The following is a 14,248-nucleotide window of genomic DNA, read 5'->3' as shown; positions in this document are numbered from 1 at the left end:
GAAAGTGATCTTGACAAGTTAGTCCAACCTTATTTCACAAATGAGGAAATTGAGACCTAGAGAAATTGCAACTCTTTTACTTAAAAATAGGCGTCCTAGCTAAAATTTGAGTTCTTGTTTCTAATATTCTTTCTGCTGTGCCATATCACTAAGGTGCTAGGTGCAGTGGGAGACAATGAACCCAAGAGCCTTTGACCTATAATGTGGAAAGAATGCCAGAATGAGGGAACAGTCTGCTTTTCTGAGAGTCATCAGTGATCTCCATCAAATCATTTCTCATTACTTTGTAGCCCCCAATGCTGTTAACTTACGTTTCCTATTGGATACTTTTTTCTTTTCTTTTCTTTTTTTTTTAAAACTTTTTATTGACAGAACCCATGCCAGGGTAATTTTTTACAGCATTATCCCTTGTACTCACTTCTGTTCCGATTTTCCCCCTCCCTCCCGCCCTCTACCCCCTCCCCCAGATGGCAAGCAGTCCTTTATATGTTAAATAGGTTACAGTATATGCTGGATACAATATATGTGTGCAGAACTGAACAGTTCTCTCGTTGCACAGGGAGAATTGGATTCAGAAGGTATAGATAACCCGAGAAGAAAAACATAAGTGCAAGCAGTTTATATTCATTTCCCAGTGTTCTTTCTTTGAGTGTAGCTACTTCTATCCATCCTTGATCAATTGGAACTGAATTAGCTCTCTTTATCGAAGAGATCCACTTCTATCAGAATACATCCTCAAACAGTGTCGTTGTTGAGGTATATAATGATCTCCTGGTTCTGCTCATTTCACTTAGCATCAGTTCATGTAAGTCTCGCCAGTCCTCTCTGTATTCATTGGATACTCTTTTCTTCCTTGACTTTAGAAACATCATGGTCTTCTGATCCTCTTCCTCATTTTCTGTTGCTTCTTTGAATCCTTTGATAGCTTTTCATTTTTTTTTTTTTTTTTTTTTGCATTGCTGTCTTTCTCCCTTCCCCTTCCCATCACCAAGTTTCTCTCCTTGGCCCTCTGTTTTCTTTCTGTATTCTTTCTCTTGGAAAACTCATTTATTCTTATGGTTTCTTCTACTGTACCAAGTCCAGACTTTTCTTTCGAGTTCCAGAATCACATTTCTATCCCCATCAGTCCCACAAACTCAGCATGTGCAAAACTGAGTTCACTTTTCTTTCGGTCTAAACCTGCACCTCCTTCCGATGTCTGTTTCTGGCAGTGCTAGCCCCATTTGTTCAGTCCCCCTGTGTTAGAAACCTTGGTGTTATCCTGGGCAATTTGTACTCTACCTATCTTATCTAGTCAGTTATACCATTTCCTGTAAATTCTCTTTCCATAGTATCACTCCCATTCATCTTTTTTTCTCTATTTCCACTGCTACTGCCTCAGTGCATATTCTCATTACCACCTGCCTGAACTGTTATAGTAACAGGTCTTCTCTCCTCCACCATGTACTCCCTCCAAATCAGATTTCACACAAATTTTATGATCAGCGCCAAGTTTTAACCAGTTTCCCAGTATTTCAGTGAAAAGAGCAAAGTAATTGCATTGAGGAGAAATTTGACACTTCTGGGCTGTAGCCATTGCTTTCTCTCCCATAGCCTCAGTTTCCTCTTCTTTCAAATAAAGATAATAATGTTTCACAGGGTTGTAAATATTAAAGCACTAAATAAATATTAGCCATATAAGTCCTGCCTATATATTTCACTACTCTCTAGCTTATTAACTTATCTCAACTAAAGAACCTCATTGTTTATAGATGATGGACAGAAGTTGACAGAGAAAGACTCCAAATTTAGTTCTGTCCTTATGGGATTTATTACCATCATATAAAATATTAAATAAGTAAATTAGAGAAATACCCCTGAAGTGCCATTTGAGATCAAAGATGGAAGGTTAGTATTGACTAGCAAGATTTGTTAAAGCTTCACAGAGTAGGTACTGTTTTCATTGAGTTTTGAAGGGTGGATAGAAATTTTAAAAAGAGAACAAAGCAATTTAGTAGCTATTTATTAAGAGCCTTCTATGTGCCAGGTACTGAGCCAAGTGCAGGGGATACAAAGAGGTTAAAAGATAGTTCCTCCTCTCAAAGAGATTACAATCTAATGATTAGGATAAAGATAGAGAAAATACTTTTGACTTCATTGGTATAGGAAACTCCCAGGAAAGAAACTGCCTCCAATAGTGTTGGTCAACACCTTTTCTTAAGGAGTTGTCCCCCATTCCAGTTTTGTTTATGTATAATTGTTTAATTGCTGCTTCCCCACTAGGCTGTTAAGCTCCTTTAGAGCAGGGATTGTATTTTGCCTTTTTTATATCATTAGTGCTTAACCCAGTGCCTGGTAGTTGACTGACAAAAAAAAAAAAAAAGTCCAGAACACTAATAAGTCAAGTGATTTGACCAATGTCATAATCATTATATGCCAGAGGCAGGATTTGAACCCACATATTCTGGGCTTTGAATGTATGCATGTAGGTATACATTTTATATTTATACACACATACAGAAAATAGTGTGGACATGAAAACTCGGTAGGACCAAAAACAATATGCCGAATCTTGAGGACTTATAAAATTCTTTGTTAGAAAAGATTGTAGGATAATAATAATAACTAGATTTATATGGTGATTTATGGTTTGCAAAGAACTTGCAATTATTATCTCATTTGATGATTACAATAACCTTGGGATAATAGCACTTATATCCTTGCCATTTTACAGATGAGGAAACTGAGGTAGACAGAGGTGAAGCTGCTTGTCCAGAATTATGCAGCTAATGAGTGTCTGAATCTATATTTGAATTCAAATCTTTCTGACTCTAAGTACAGCTCTCTCTTCCCTATATTATGTGGTTGTCCAAGATTATGGATTTAAAATTAGAAAGGGCCTTATGATTTCACCAAGTCTGCTCTTCTCATTTTACAGATGAGGAAACTGAGGCCCCAAAATGAAGAAGCACATTTTTTCCAGGGCTCTTTTCTTTAATTGGCATTATATTGAATGCCATGAAGCCAGAAAGTCAGACACAAATCATAGAGGCAAGGAAAGATCTGGGGGCAGCAGGATGGTGGTGAGGGGAGTGGAGAGTGGAGAGGAATTCTCTAGGAATCTAGGATTAACAAGGTTAAATGTGTTCAATCAGACAGACTCTTTTGGATGCAGTCCAAACAGCAAATATTTTGTCAACATATATGTGGTTAAAATGTGTGTGTGTGTGTGTGTGTGTGTTAGATGTCAGAGGCTGGCAGGAGAAGGTCAGACTAATTCTCAGGACAGTGGAATAAAAGGGTCCCAGAATGGCCTCCCAAAGGGGAGCCCTGCTTTGAATTGTTTCCTCAATCTCTCAGTCAATAAAATTTTTTCTAGTTCCCCGATGCCCTTTTGGCTAATTCTGACAGAAATTTCTTCCATTTCCCAACAATTTATTTCTTTTTCATCAGGCTAAGTGCTTTAGACTTTCATCGAGCCCAGAAATTGGTAATTCTTCCTAAGATCCCTCCCACTGACCTTTACTGCTTTTTGCACCACCCTGTCGCTTTCCTCCCCTCCCTTCTTCCCTCCAGTCTTCCTTCCTCCTGTTTCCTTCTGTCCATCCTGCCTTCATTTTTATTTTCCTCTCTCTACTGGTTCTTTCCGGTCCCATTAAGAAAAAAAAAAAAAACCAACCCTGTTCTTCCCTCCCACTTATTAACCATGTCTCCCTACTTTTTATCTCATTCTCATTTTTTCCACTACCTCCTTCTCCTGATTTCTTTTTCCCTTCCATCTTTCCTTTCCCCTCCCCCATTCCACCTTCTCTTTCTCTCTCTCTACTATTTGGCTATTTCTCATGGTCCTCACTTTTTTTTTTCCTTCTTTCTCTCCCTGTCTCTCCTTCCTTGCTCTCTATATAGTATCATCCTTACTTTTCTCCCCAATCTCTCTCTTCATTTACTTCTCTTTTCTTATGCTCAACTCATCTCTGTCTCTGTACTGTATCCATTCACTTTCTGAATCTCCCCAGCACTCCCTCAGCCTCTTTCTCTCGCTGTCTGGTTTTGTCTTTGTCTTAGTTCTGCTGTCTGTGTCTCTGTCTTGCAGTCGCTCAGTTCTCATTCTTTTTTTTTTTTTTTTTATGTCTGCCTCTCTGTGTCTGCCTATTGTTCTGTCTGTCTTCTCATTCCTGCTGTTGTTTCTTTGTCTCCCAGCCTCTATTCTCTTCTTCCTCCTCTGCTTTTGTCCTCTCCCCTCTCGCCTCTTTCTCCCTCTCTCTGCCAATCTCTCTTTCTTTTTCTCCCTCTTCCTTTCTCCTTCTCTCTCTCCCTCTTGATCTCTCTCTCATTATGTATCTCTGTTCCCACCCTACCCCTCCCCTCCTTACCTTTCTGTCTCTTTTCTGATTTCAGCCCTTGGCTGCCACCTGCCTCCCTTGCTTCATTCACCTCCCTTCCCTTCCCCATGTAACCCAGAGTGAAATTTAATTTTTCTGCTGAACCATCCACACCACCTGACCCTCCACCCTCCTCCCCATCTCTGCCTGTCATACCTGTTATAGCCAAACCTGCTGCTCACTACACCATTGTCCTTCCCATAAAACATTCCCAGAATCCCCTGCCAGGACATATTTGCATATAGTTGTCAGTTTGGTCTTGGCTCATGGTGCCTTGGGGTTGGCAGGGCAGAGGGAGTTTGAAGTCCGAAAGAAACAGATCAGCTGCAAGAATTTGCTCTTCCTGGCCCTTTCACTGATGGATCTCAAAGCATTTATGAGGTTAAGTGACCCCAGACTGACAGGTAATCTAAGACTACAGAAGGAACATGACCTGTCCTACTCTCGTGCTACATTGGCTCCCAGACAGTGAATGGCAGGACTTGCTAAGGACCATAACCGAGACTCTCAGCCTTTTTTTTTTTTTTTTTTTTTTGCATAAATCATGTTACAGAATCTGTTATAGATGGGAAGTAACTCTTCCCTTCTCATTTTTTTACACTTCTCTTTTCTCACAGCCCTGGCACAGGACTCTCTACATAGTGCACACTTGATAGATTGGCTGAACACGGAAGAAATCTAGGAGCCTAGACAAGTTTGGTTAACAGAGACAAGCCACAGTAATCTCTATAGACATTTTTTTTTTTTTAACTCCCCAAGGTTAAAGAAAAGTCAGCTGAGAACTCCTGGTAGTTCAAGCTGTGTGTGTGTGTGTGTGTGTGTGTGTGTGTGTGTGTGTGTGTGTGTGTAGGGGTCTACTGGGGCATAGCAACCAATTAGTGAATGCCTTCCATTTTTTCACTCTCTTTTGTGGGTTCCACTCTTATCACTCCCAATGACTAACCAACCAGCAGCCCACAGTGGCATTCTGCCCAGGTGGACAGAAGCTATTCCAAATTTTGACCAGTTATAAAATCCCATCTGGCCTTTGGAAAGACACTCCCTACAGCTGCCCATCCCTCCCCTGTCTCAGAGATGGCCTCTGAGGTGACTGGGACTGAGTGAAAGGGAAATGAATGGATCAGGAGGGCAAAGGACAGTATGAGAGTATTGACCTGAGCTGTCAGGCTATCTGGTTCCAAATGCAGGCTTTCAAGGCAGATTCTTTCATAGAATCTTCTGTCTCCTAAGCTGGAATTTTGTTGATTCTGCCTCATAACAGATTTTGAATGTGTCGCCTTTTCTTGAAATTCTTTCATCTATCACTCTAGTTCCTAAGTTGTTGCAAAACCCCTTTAAATAGACTTTAACCCCCAGAATCTCCCACCCTTCAATTCATTATCCACAAAACTGCTAAAAAAAATTGATCTTCTTTTTTTTTTTTTTTTTTAATTGGTCTTCTTAAAGCTCAAGTTTGACTATGTCTCTCTTCAAGAACCATCAAGAACCTTGTTACCTCTGGGATAAAATAAAAATTCTCAACTTGGCATTTAAAGTCTTTCATAATCTGATCCTAAGCAACCTTTATAGGGGGATTTAATAGGTTTATTCTTTTATCCAACAAATTATTTCAGTCAAATCTTCTTCTTGCTGTTCCTTAGACCTATGCATTTGACCTCATGTCTTCATGAGTTTTATAAACTGCCCTCCCATCCTTGAAGTAAATTCCTTCTAGCTCTTAGAATTTCTTATCCCTTTCAAGACCAAGCTCATGGAAAAGCTTTTCAGATTCCTCTAGTTGCTAAGCCTCTTCTGATCCTTAAATGTATGCATCTGTTTGTACAGAAATTGTATTTCTCAAACTAGAAAGGACCCTTCTAGCTAGTTAATCTCTTCATCTTCATCAAGAAACTAAGACCTTAGGAGACCAAATGATTTGCCCAAGATAGTATGTATATGAGGTGGATTTCAAACATGGATCCTCTTATTCTAGAGCTAGTGCTCCTTCTCCCACTATGTAAGCTCCTTGAGGACAAGAACTGTTTTTTTTCTGCCTTTATGTTTCTATTTCCTAGAACAATGTCTTGAACAAAGTAGAGGATTTAAACATTTGTTGAATTGTGGACTTTAATTTCAGAATTAAATTTTACAAATTGGAAAGCTGAGAGCTGGAGAAGTACAAAGATCAATCAATAAATTTTTTAAAAAAGCATCTACTATATGCCAGACACTATGTTAAATGCTGGAAATACAAAAAGAAACAAAATACTATCACTGCCCTCAAGGAGCTTGCAATATACTGGGAAAGGCAGTGTGGAAGTAAATATTTACAAAGCAAGCTATGTGCAGGATAAATAGGAAATAATTAACAGAGGCAAGGCACTGGAATTGAAAGGGGCTGGAGAAGGCTCAGTGAGTTAAAAGCAGAATGAAGATTTGAACAAAAGTCTCCTTTTGGACATGCTTTGTCTACTTCCCTTGCTTTTCATTGTTGTTATTCAGTCATTTCACTCATGTCTGACTTTTTTGTGACCCCCATTTGGGGTTTTCTTGGCAAAGATACTAAAGTGGTTTGCCACTTCCTTCTTCATTCAATTTACAGATGAGGAAATTGAGGCAAACAGGGTTAAGTGACTTGCCCAAGGCACCAAGTTAGATAGTATCTAAGATCAGATTTGACCTCAAGAACATAAATCTTCCTGACTCCAGGTCCAGTACTCAGTAGATTCTGTGCTTCCTTTACACAGGACAGTCTGAATGGCTGGAATGAAGTTTCTCTTTACTATGGTCTTTCAGAATCCTTAAGCTTCTTCAAGGCTCATTTCAGGTATCACCTCATTCCTTCCTCAAATTATCATGTATTTGTTTCTTTACATATTTCCATATTCTTGCCCCAGCTTAGTAGATTATAAACTCCACAAGAACAAGAATTCTTATCCTTTTGTATTAGAAGTAAGTGAAGGTCATTTATTAAATTCTTACTATGGGCCAGCTATTGTGCTAAGCTCTCAATACAGTCCTATTGAGTAGGAGGCCATGGAGCTTATGGGAGAGCCTAGAAGCCTAGCAAAGAAGAGGTGGGTCTTGATCTGTGGAGTTATAGCAGTCTCATAGAGCCTGAGACTAGATATGATAGCATAAGGGATCTAAAGCTGAAGGAGCCCTTCAATGGTCGTCCCTCTCCATTTGACAGAACGACTAAAAAAGGGTGATCTTCTAGGTGTCCCTTATTCCCATTTTCCCCCTGGATGAGCCAGAGACTAGAATATAAACTAATCCATCATCCAGCATGTATTAAGCTCCTACTATGTGCTAGGCATTGTGCCCAGCACTTGGACCACAAAGACAAATGAAACATGCCCTAGTCTCCAGGAGTTTCCACTCTAACAGATGGGCAGGCTGAGCATTGGAGCTGCCAGCCTGATAGAGGAGGGAAGGTACATCTCCAGGGGAGAGACTTCTCAATACTGAGGTTCTATTTGGTTGTAGCTTTTCCCTGATTTGGACTCAGTTTGTCCCCCCTGCTCTTCCCCTCTGCCTCCTGCTCCCCTAATTCTCTTCTCTCAAACCCCATTTCCCCTCTCTCAGCATGAACACAGTATGCCATCCTACCCCACTCTCATCCATTTCTTCATCTCTCCCCCTCGTCTCTGGATTCCTTCCATCCCTACTTTTCTTGATCTCTCTCTCCATTCTCTAGCTCTGTCTTTCCTCAGGCTGATGCTTCCCACCTCCTCTGTTTCTCCTCCGCCTTCCCCCTTCTTCTTAAGCTTCCTCTCCCTCTCTATCAAAAGTGTAAATCTCTCTCTCTTTCTTCTTTTCTTTCCACTCCACTGGCCCAGCCCGGAGAATTGAAACCCTCTTTTCTCCATAAGAGAATCCAACATGAGGGGGTCTCTCTGGCTGTTTTATTTTTCATAGATCGGAAAGGAATGGCTTGGAGGGGGTAGTGGAAGGGGGAGGAGGATAGGAGATGTGAGAGAGGAAAGGGGGGGAGGGAGCATCAGCGGCTGAAGAAGAGTAGAGCGTGGAGAGATTTAGTTCCATCTGAAAGCTGTCGGCGCGAATCAAAGGCTTCCCTTTGAACGGGTCGGTGTAATCGGGAGCAGAGAGTGCAGGGAATGAAGCTTGGGCCCAGGGGGTTCATTACAGTCCCGTTTGATAAATCCAGGGAGACAGGGTTCTGGCCTACCCCCCTCCTCACCCCAGCTCCTTTTTCTCCTCTGCCCTTGCTAGCTTCCAGGGAGAACTGGATCCACTGGGTCTGGGACTGGGAAGGTGGGGGAGTGTGTCAACTCGGTAGGAAGGAGCAGTGTTGGGATTGAAGCACAGGGCTCCAGGCAGAGGGGCACAGGTTTGTGCCAGTGTACTCAGGAGACAGCATTCCAACAGTCAGGGGACGAGGAAGGTGAATGAACGTGTGTATGTGTTGTGTGTGTGTTGTGTGTGTGTGTTTATGTGTAAGCAAAGGTGTGCCCACATAGATGCACACATGTTCAGAAATATGTTTACAAGTGCAGGCCATGATGCAGACAAAAATCACAGATTCTTTCCTTGCATTCTCCTCTATGGTTTGGAAAGGATAATGAAGAGGAAGGGTGGGGTATATAGAAAAAAAAATGAGGCTTGTTTTGGTCTTAGGGACAGAACTAGGGCAAATTTGGGTTCATCGGAGGAAAAAATGTACTAATGATTAGAGCTATTCAAAAGTAGAATGAGCTCTCTAGGTAGCTCCTATCACTTGAGGTCTTAAAGTAGAGACTAGGGATATTGTTAAAGTGACCGTTGTTCAGATATGGTCATACAGTATCATTTAAGCCATTTAGTGGCTTAGTGGCTAGAGTATTGGAACTGGAGTCAGAGAGACCTGAATCCAAATCTTAGACACTTACTAGTTGTATAATTTAGGCAAATCACTTACTTTTGTCTCAGTGTCCTCCACTGTGAAATGGGGATAATAATAATGCCCTCCTAGGTTTTAATGTGAGGAAAAATTGAGATAACATTTATAAATAAACCTTGAAGTCATATATAAATGCTAGTTATAATGATGGAAAGGAGGAGAAGAGAAAGGAGGAGGAGAACAGGAAGTAGAGGACTAAATTTGGAGTCAAAGGATCTAAGTTTAAATATTGACTTTACACCCTATTACCTTTGTGACATGGGGCAAGTGCCTCAGTTCATCTCTTAAATCCAGATCTAAATCTATGATCCCATGGCATAATGTTTCTTACAAATCTGAGATTATGTTCTTTTTTATAATAACTTGGTTAGAGTCATCAACATCAAGGAGTGGTTGAGTTAGAGTAGAGTACTGATCCTGTAGTCAGGAACATCTGAGTTCAAAGCTAACTTTAGATAGTTACTAGCTGTGTGACCCCAGCCTACTCATTTGATCCTATTTGCCTGAGTTTCCTCATCTGTAAAATGAACTGGAGAGGGAAATGGCAAAACCATTCCAGTATCCTTGCCAAGAAAACCCCAAAGGGGATCACGAAAAGTTGGATGCAACAGAACAACAAAATAAACATCAGGATTGTGGCAATGCAGAAAAGTAAAGGAGAGTCTGCAAATTAAGAGAACTAAGAGAAGGATCAGTCCTAGAAGGGAGAAGAAAGGGAAAGTGAGCATATTGTCAGGAAAAGGCAGTGTTTGTACTAGAGATTTCTTTTGCTAAAGAACCTATCCCAGACTTCACCACTTAATATCCGTGTGATCCCAAATAAGAACTTTTGCCTCAAACCCTAATTTTCTCATCTATAAATGTATAAATGGATGTGCTTACACAATTGCTATATTGTCTGAAAGGCATTTTGTCCTATGGAAATGTGTACTAGTATATTCTTTCAGACTGAGATGGCTGTTTGGTCTAGGTAAATAATGAGAAATTGGGTTTAAGTTAAGGGGTGAAATGTGGGGAGATCATTTCAGTCATATTTTACTCTTCATGATCCTATTAGTGTGGTTTGCCATTTCCTTCTCCAGTTCATTTTACAGATGAAGAAACTGAGGCAAATAGGATTACATGACTTGCCTGGGATCACACTGCTTGTAAGTGTCCAAGGCTGGATTTGAATTCAGGAAGGGGAGTCTTCCTGACTCCAGGCCCACATTATTCACTGTGCCACCTAATCACTCCCCAGAAATCATTCTTACTTCATTCTAAATCTGGCTCTGAATGCATCCCTAGTACCAACAAGACCTTGGTTTGTTCACCTCAGCAGTTCCCATTTTAATGGAGGAAATATGACATATTCCTCCAGTACGTGGTCAGAAATGCAAAGGCAGAATTTCAGAATTGAGCTGTAGATATCAGGGCTAGGGAAAAAAAATCTATTTATCACATATCTTTATCTGCAATGAGCTTACCTATGAACAGACATATTCCCTTGCATCCATGCCAGCAGTTGCATGGAGCTGTACCTTGTTTCCATTTTGGTCTGAACCATCCCTTTCTGTGTTTCTTTTTCTCCGTGGGACTGCATTCCTCCTGGGTCATGGTCACAGTGTCTATGATGTTTTGTTTTGTTATTTTCCCCCTCCAGATCCCTTCCTTTCTCCCTCCCTCTCCGTCTCTGCTTCTCTATTCCTCGTTCTTTCCCTTTGCTTCTGTGTGGGTGTCTCTGGCTTTGTCTCTATTGCTCAGCATCAGTTCCTCCTCTCTCTGTCTCGATCAACCTCTCTCCCCTCAATCCCCTTGCTCTGTGTGTGTGTGTGTGTGTGTGTGTGCTCTGCCTGTCTCCACAATGGCTGTTTAAGAGTTCATCACATCTGTGATGGTGCCTGAAGACAGGGGGTGAAAAGAGAGATCAAAGCAGGTGGGAATTCAGAGAAAATCACTGACAAAAATTAGCCCTAGACTGGGGCTGCTGGCCTTGCTAAGCAAGGTTGGTCTGCTCTTCTGATTCACGTTATGCTTGTAGTCAGGGCTTGGCTCCATGGGCTGGTTTCCCCACAGCTCCCTGCTGAGGGAGGCCCAGCTCTCCCTGGCAAGTCATTTGCCAGCATTGGTGTTTGACTTCCATCTCATTTCCTGGAAGCCAGTCAGGAAGCAAAAGATAGATAAATGATAAACCAGAGAACTGAAATATTGCTGCTCACTCCAATGGCAGGTTCCTCTCTGCAGCTGTGGCTTGGTGGAAGACCCAGACAGCAAAGAAATCCAGTCTGAATCACTAGGATCAAGGGCTGGGGTCCTAGGGATTCCAGGGTCATGAGCCTGACTTGATTCAATCATGAAGTCAATAAGTAAAGTCAATAAGTATTAAGTGCCTAAAATGTACCAGGCTGGATGGCACAGGGGATATCTGAGCGAACCTCCTTTACTCTTTTCTAGCTCTCTCCCTTCCCTTCTTGCCAACCTCACTTCACTCTCTCGGCAAAGTCTTCTTGGACTGGCTTCCTGCCTTTTTCCCCTAATTAGGCATTTCCCATCCCTTTTGGAGCTTCCTTCTGTTGGACGGTCTGTCCTTATCTCTGTGGGTTTGCTTTGGATCTGTTACCTACATTTTCCTCCCCATCATCAGTCTGAGGTCTCCTGAGGGAGGAGCCCATGCTTCTTCCTTCTGACCCTGAGCCGGTGAGGGCAATGATTGTGTGTCTGCCTCCCAAACACATCACTGCCCCCATAGTGCCCCATGTCTTGCTCTCAGGGTGCTTGATAAAGTGGGAAAAGACACAGATTTGGGTTTCTCCTCCACATTCCAAGAATTCACTCCTACACTATGCCTTGCTCTTGGGCATTGTCTTGTTGAGAGGAATGAGGGTCAGAAAAGAAAGCAGATTGGATTACTTTTCCCCACTTTCTTGTAACCTCATTAACCCAGTTTAATTCCTGAGTGTCACTTTCTAAAACTCACTCATTTGTTGAAAAGTTCTTCCTGTTGTCTTACTTTCAAGAACCATAAATCAGAGAATGTTAAAGCTAGTGATGGACCTGAGAAATGATCAGTTTTCTCATTTTATAGATTAAACAGTGCTAGAATGAGAAAGTGATTTGCTTAAAATCACCCAGACTAGTTAGCGGCAGAACTGGAGTCTGAAGCTATTTCTTCCCAAATCATGCATGTAAAGTGCTTGTATTATATAAATGTTATCTGTTGTTATTCCCATCTTCATCCCTTCTTCCTGGTAGGCTAGATCCTAGTCTTTAACTGTGACCCTTTTGAGGAAATTGCTCCCTACTGCTTATAGACAACGAGGACAGGATGTCTAGGACAGCTGAGTAAACCTCAGGACCAGTTTTAAGACTAATTGTATCTCTAGGACTCCCAGGGCATCCCCGGGACAAGTTGTATCACTCTCTGCCCCCAGTTATGTTTCAGTTTCACCCTTAAAAACATAAGGTGGGGGGAGAGAAGTGGGGAGTTTGCTGCACTAGCTCCCAGAAGAAATGCGCAAGGACATGAATAAATTTGAATAATAATAAGCACAGAGCTGGAATTAATAATGCGGGCTTCTTACCTGATATACCCCTACAATTGAGATCTCCAAGCACAAAATCCTTTTGAATAGAGGTGAGGCTCATTTCCCCCCTCCTTGGAAGGTATGGCTGGAAGGTCGGGTCCAGGGATGGGGGACAGGGGTCAGGAAAATGGAACATGAAATGACAGCATGAGGATCTGTGCTTATTTGGAATGGAGACTCCTGGGAATCCCACCACTAAAGCTGGACTTAGAAATCTACTAAACAGAGAATAGAAATCAGTTTTAAATTGCATTTTATCCATCCATTCTCCCCTGCTTCCACATCAAGTATATTTCTCTATTGTTGCTGTGATCAGACTCTCCAGAACACTAAATAAGACAGGAAGGAAGGAAGGAAACAACTCTTTCCCAGGAGGAACCTCCTGGGTTTGATGGGCACAAAATAACACCACTCTTCCCTCTTTGGTCTTAGAGATGGAGAGGCTGAGGTGAGAGGTGGGACTTCCCACAGTGGATGGTGGGGTTGGGTTTCCCCTCTAGGACACAGAATATGAAGTGGAAAGTCCCACCAGAGATTGGGAAAGGCAGCTAGCTGGCATAATGCTGGGAGACCTGAGTTTAAATTCTGCCTGTATATAATATCTCCCAGCCTTAGTTTCTTTATCTGTAAAATGCAGAGAATAGTAGCAGCCGCCTCTCCAGGTATTTGTTTTTGTTTTCCTGTTGATCAAATGAGAATCTTTAACACATGTAAATATATTGGAAACCTTAAAGGACTACATAAATGCTAACCGTTGCTCTTACTGGGTAAGCAAGGCTGCAGTGGGAACAAAGTTAGTCTCCCTAGGTGTGAATAGTGTAAGTTGGGGTGCTGAGAGGCAGAGCGGGAGCTTCAGCCCTCCCTTCACTTTTCTCGGCTAAGGAAACAAGGATACCTTCCACTTCTCTGAATCCATCAGCTAACTCTTCAGCTCAACCCAAGCCCTGCTCCTCGCTTCCCTGGCTGGATCGATGCCGGAGGGAGTGGGAGGGGGCAGCTGGGGAAGGGGGGACAGAAGAGGGGGGAAGAACAAACCCCGCAATCCAATTCCCTGCTCCATTTAGGCTTCACAATTAAAGGCAATTACTCTGCAGTTTTCTAATCAAATGCTCCCGGCCCCTCTGCCAGCCGGGCAGCGATGTGTGCCTCCCTCCAAAGGGGAGCGGGACAAAAGCCACGTCCTAAACTGGGCGCTGCCAAGGGGCTAAGCATGTGCAGGTGCGAGTGTGCACGGGAGATCCTGGAGGGAATAGCGTCCAGGGAGGGATCCTGCCAGCAGGCTGCGGGACAATGTGCGAGTTGAGGGAGGAAGTAGAGCCAGGGCCCCTCCTGGGTCCAGTCCAGCCAGGGCTAGACATGGACCCTCGGGCACTTGTGTGTGAATGAACATGTAGATGGCAGGCACAGACTCACAGGTGCCAAACAGACCCGCCCTGGGGCCC

The 14,248-nt window shown here is 42.5% G+C and overlaps 1 protein-coding gene across 4 annotated transcripts in view; it reads left to right on the top strand.

Annotated features, from left to right (window-relative positions):
• The window catches only part of KIRREL1 (kirre like nephrin family adhesion molecule 1), a 158,998-nt gene that overhangs the window by 103,700 nt on the left and 41,050 nt on the right, over positions 1–14,248 (top strand). The window lies entirely within an intron of this gene.

This window comes from Antechinus flavipes, chromosome 4 (assembly GCF_016432865.1).
Source record: "Antechinus flavipes isolate AdamAnt ecotype Samford, QLD, Australia chromosome 4, AdamAnt_v2, whole genome shotgun sequence".
Classification (NCBI taxonomy): domain Eukaryota; kingdom Metazoa; phylum Chordata; class Mammalia; order Dasyuromorphia; family Dasyuridae; genus Antechinus; species Antechinus flavipes.
This window is presented reverse-complemented; position numbering and strand designations above follow the sequence as displayed.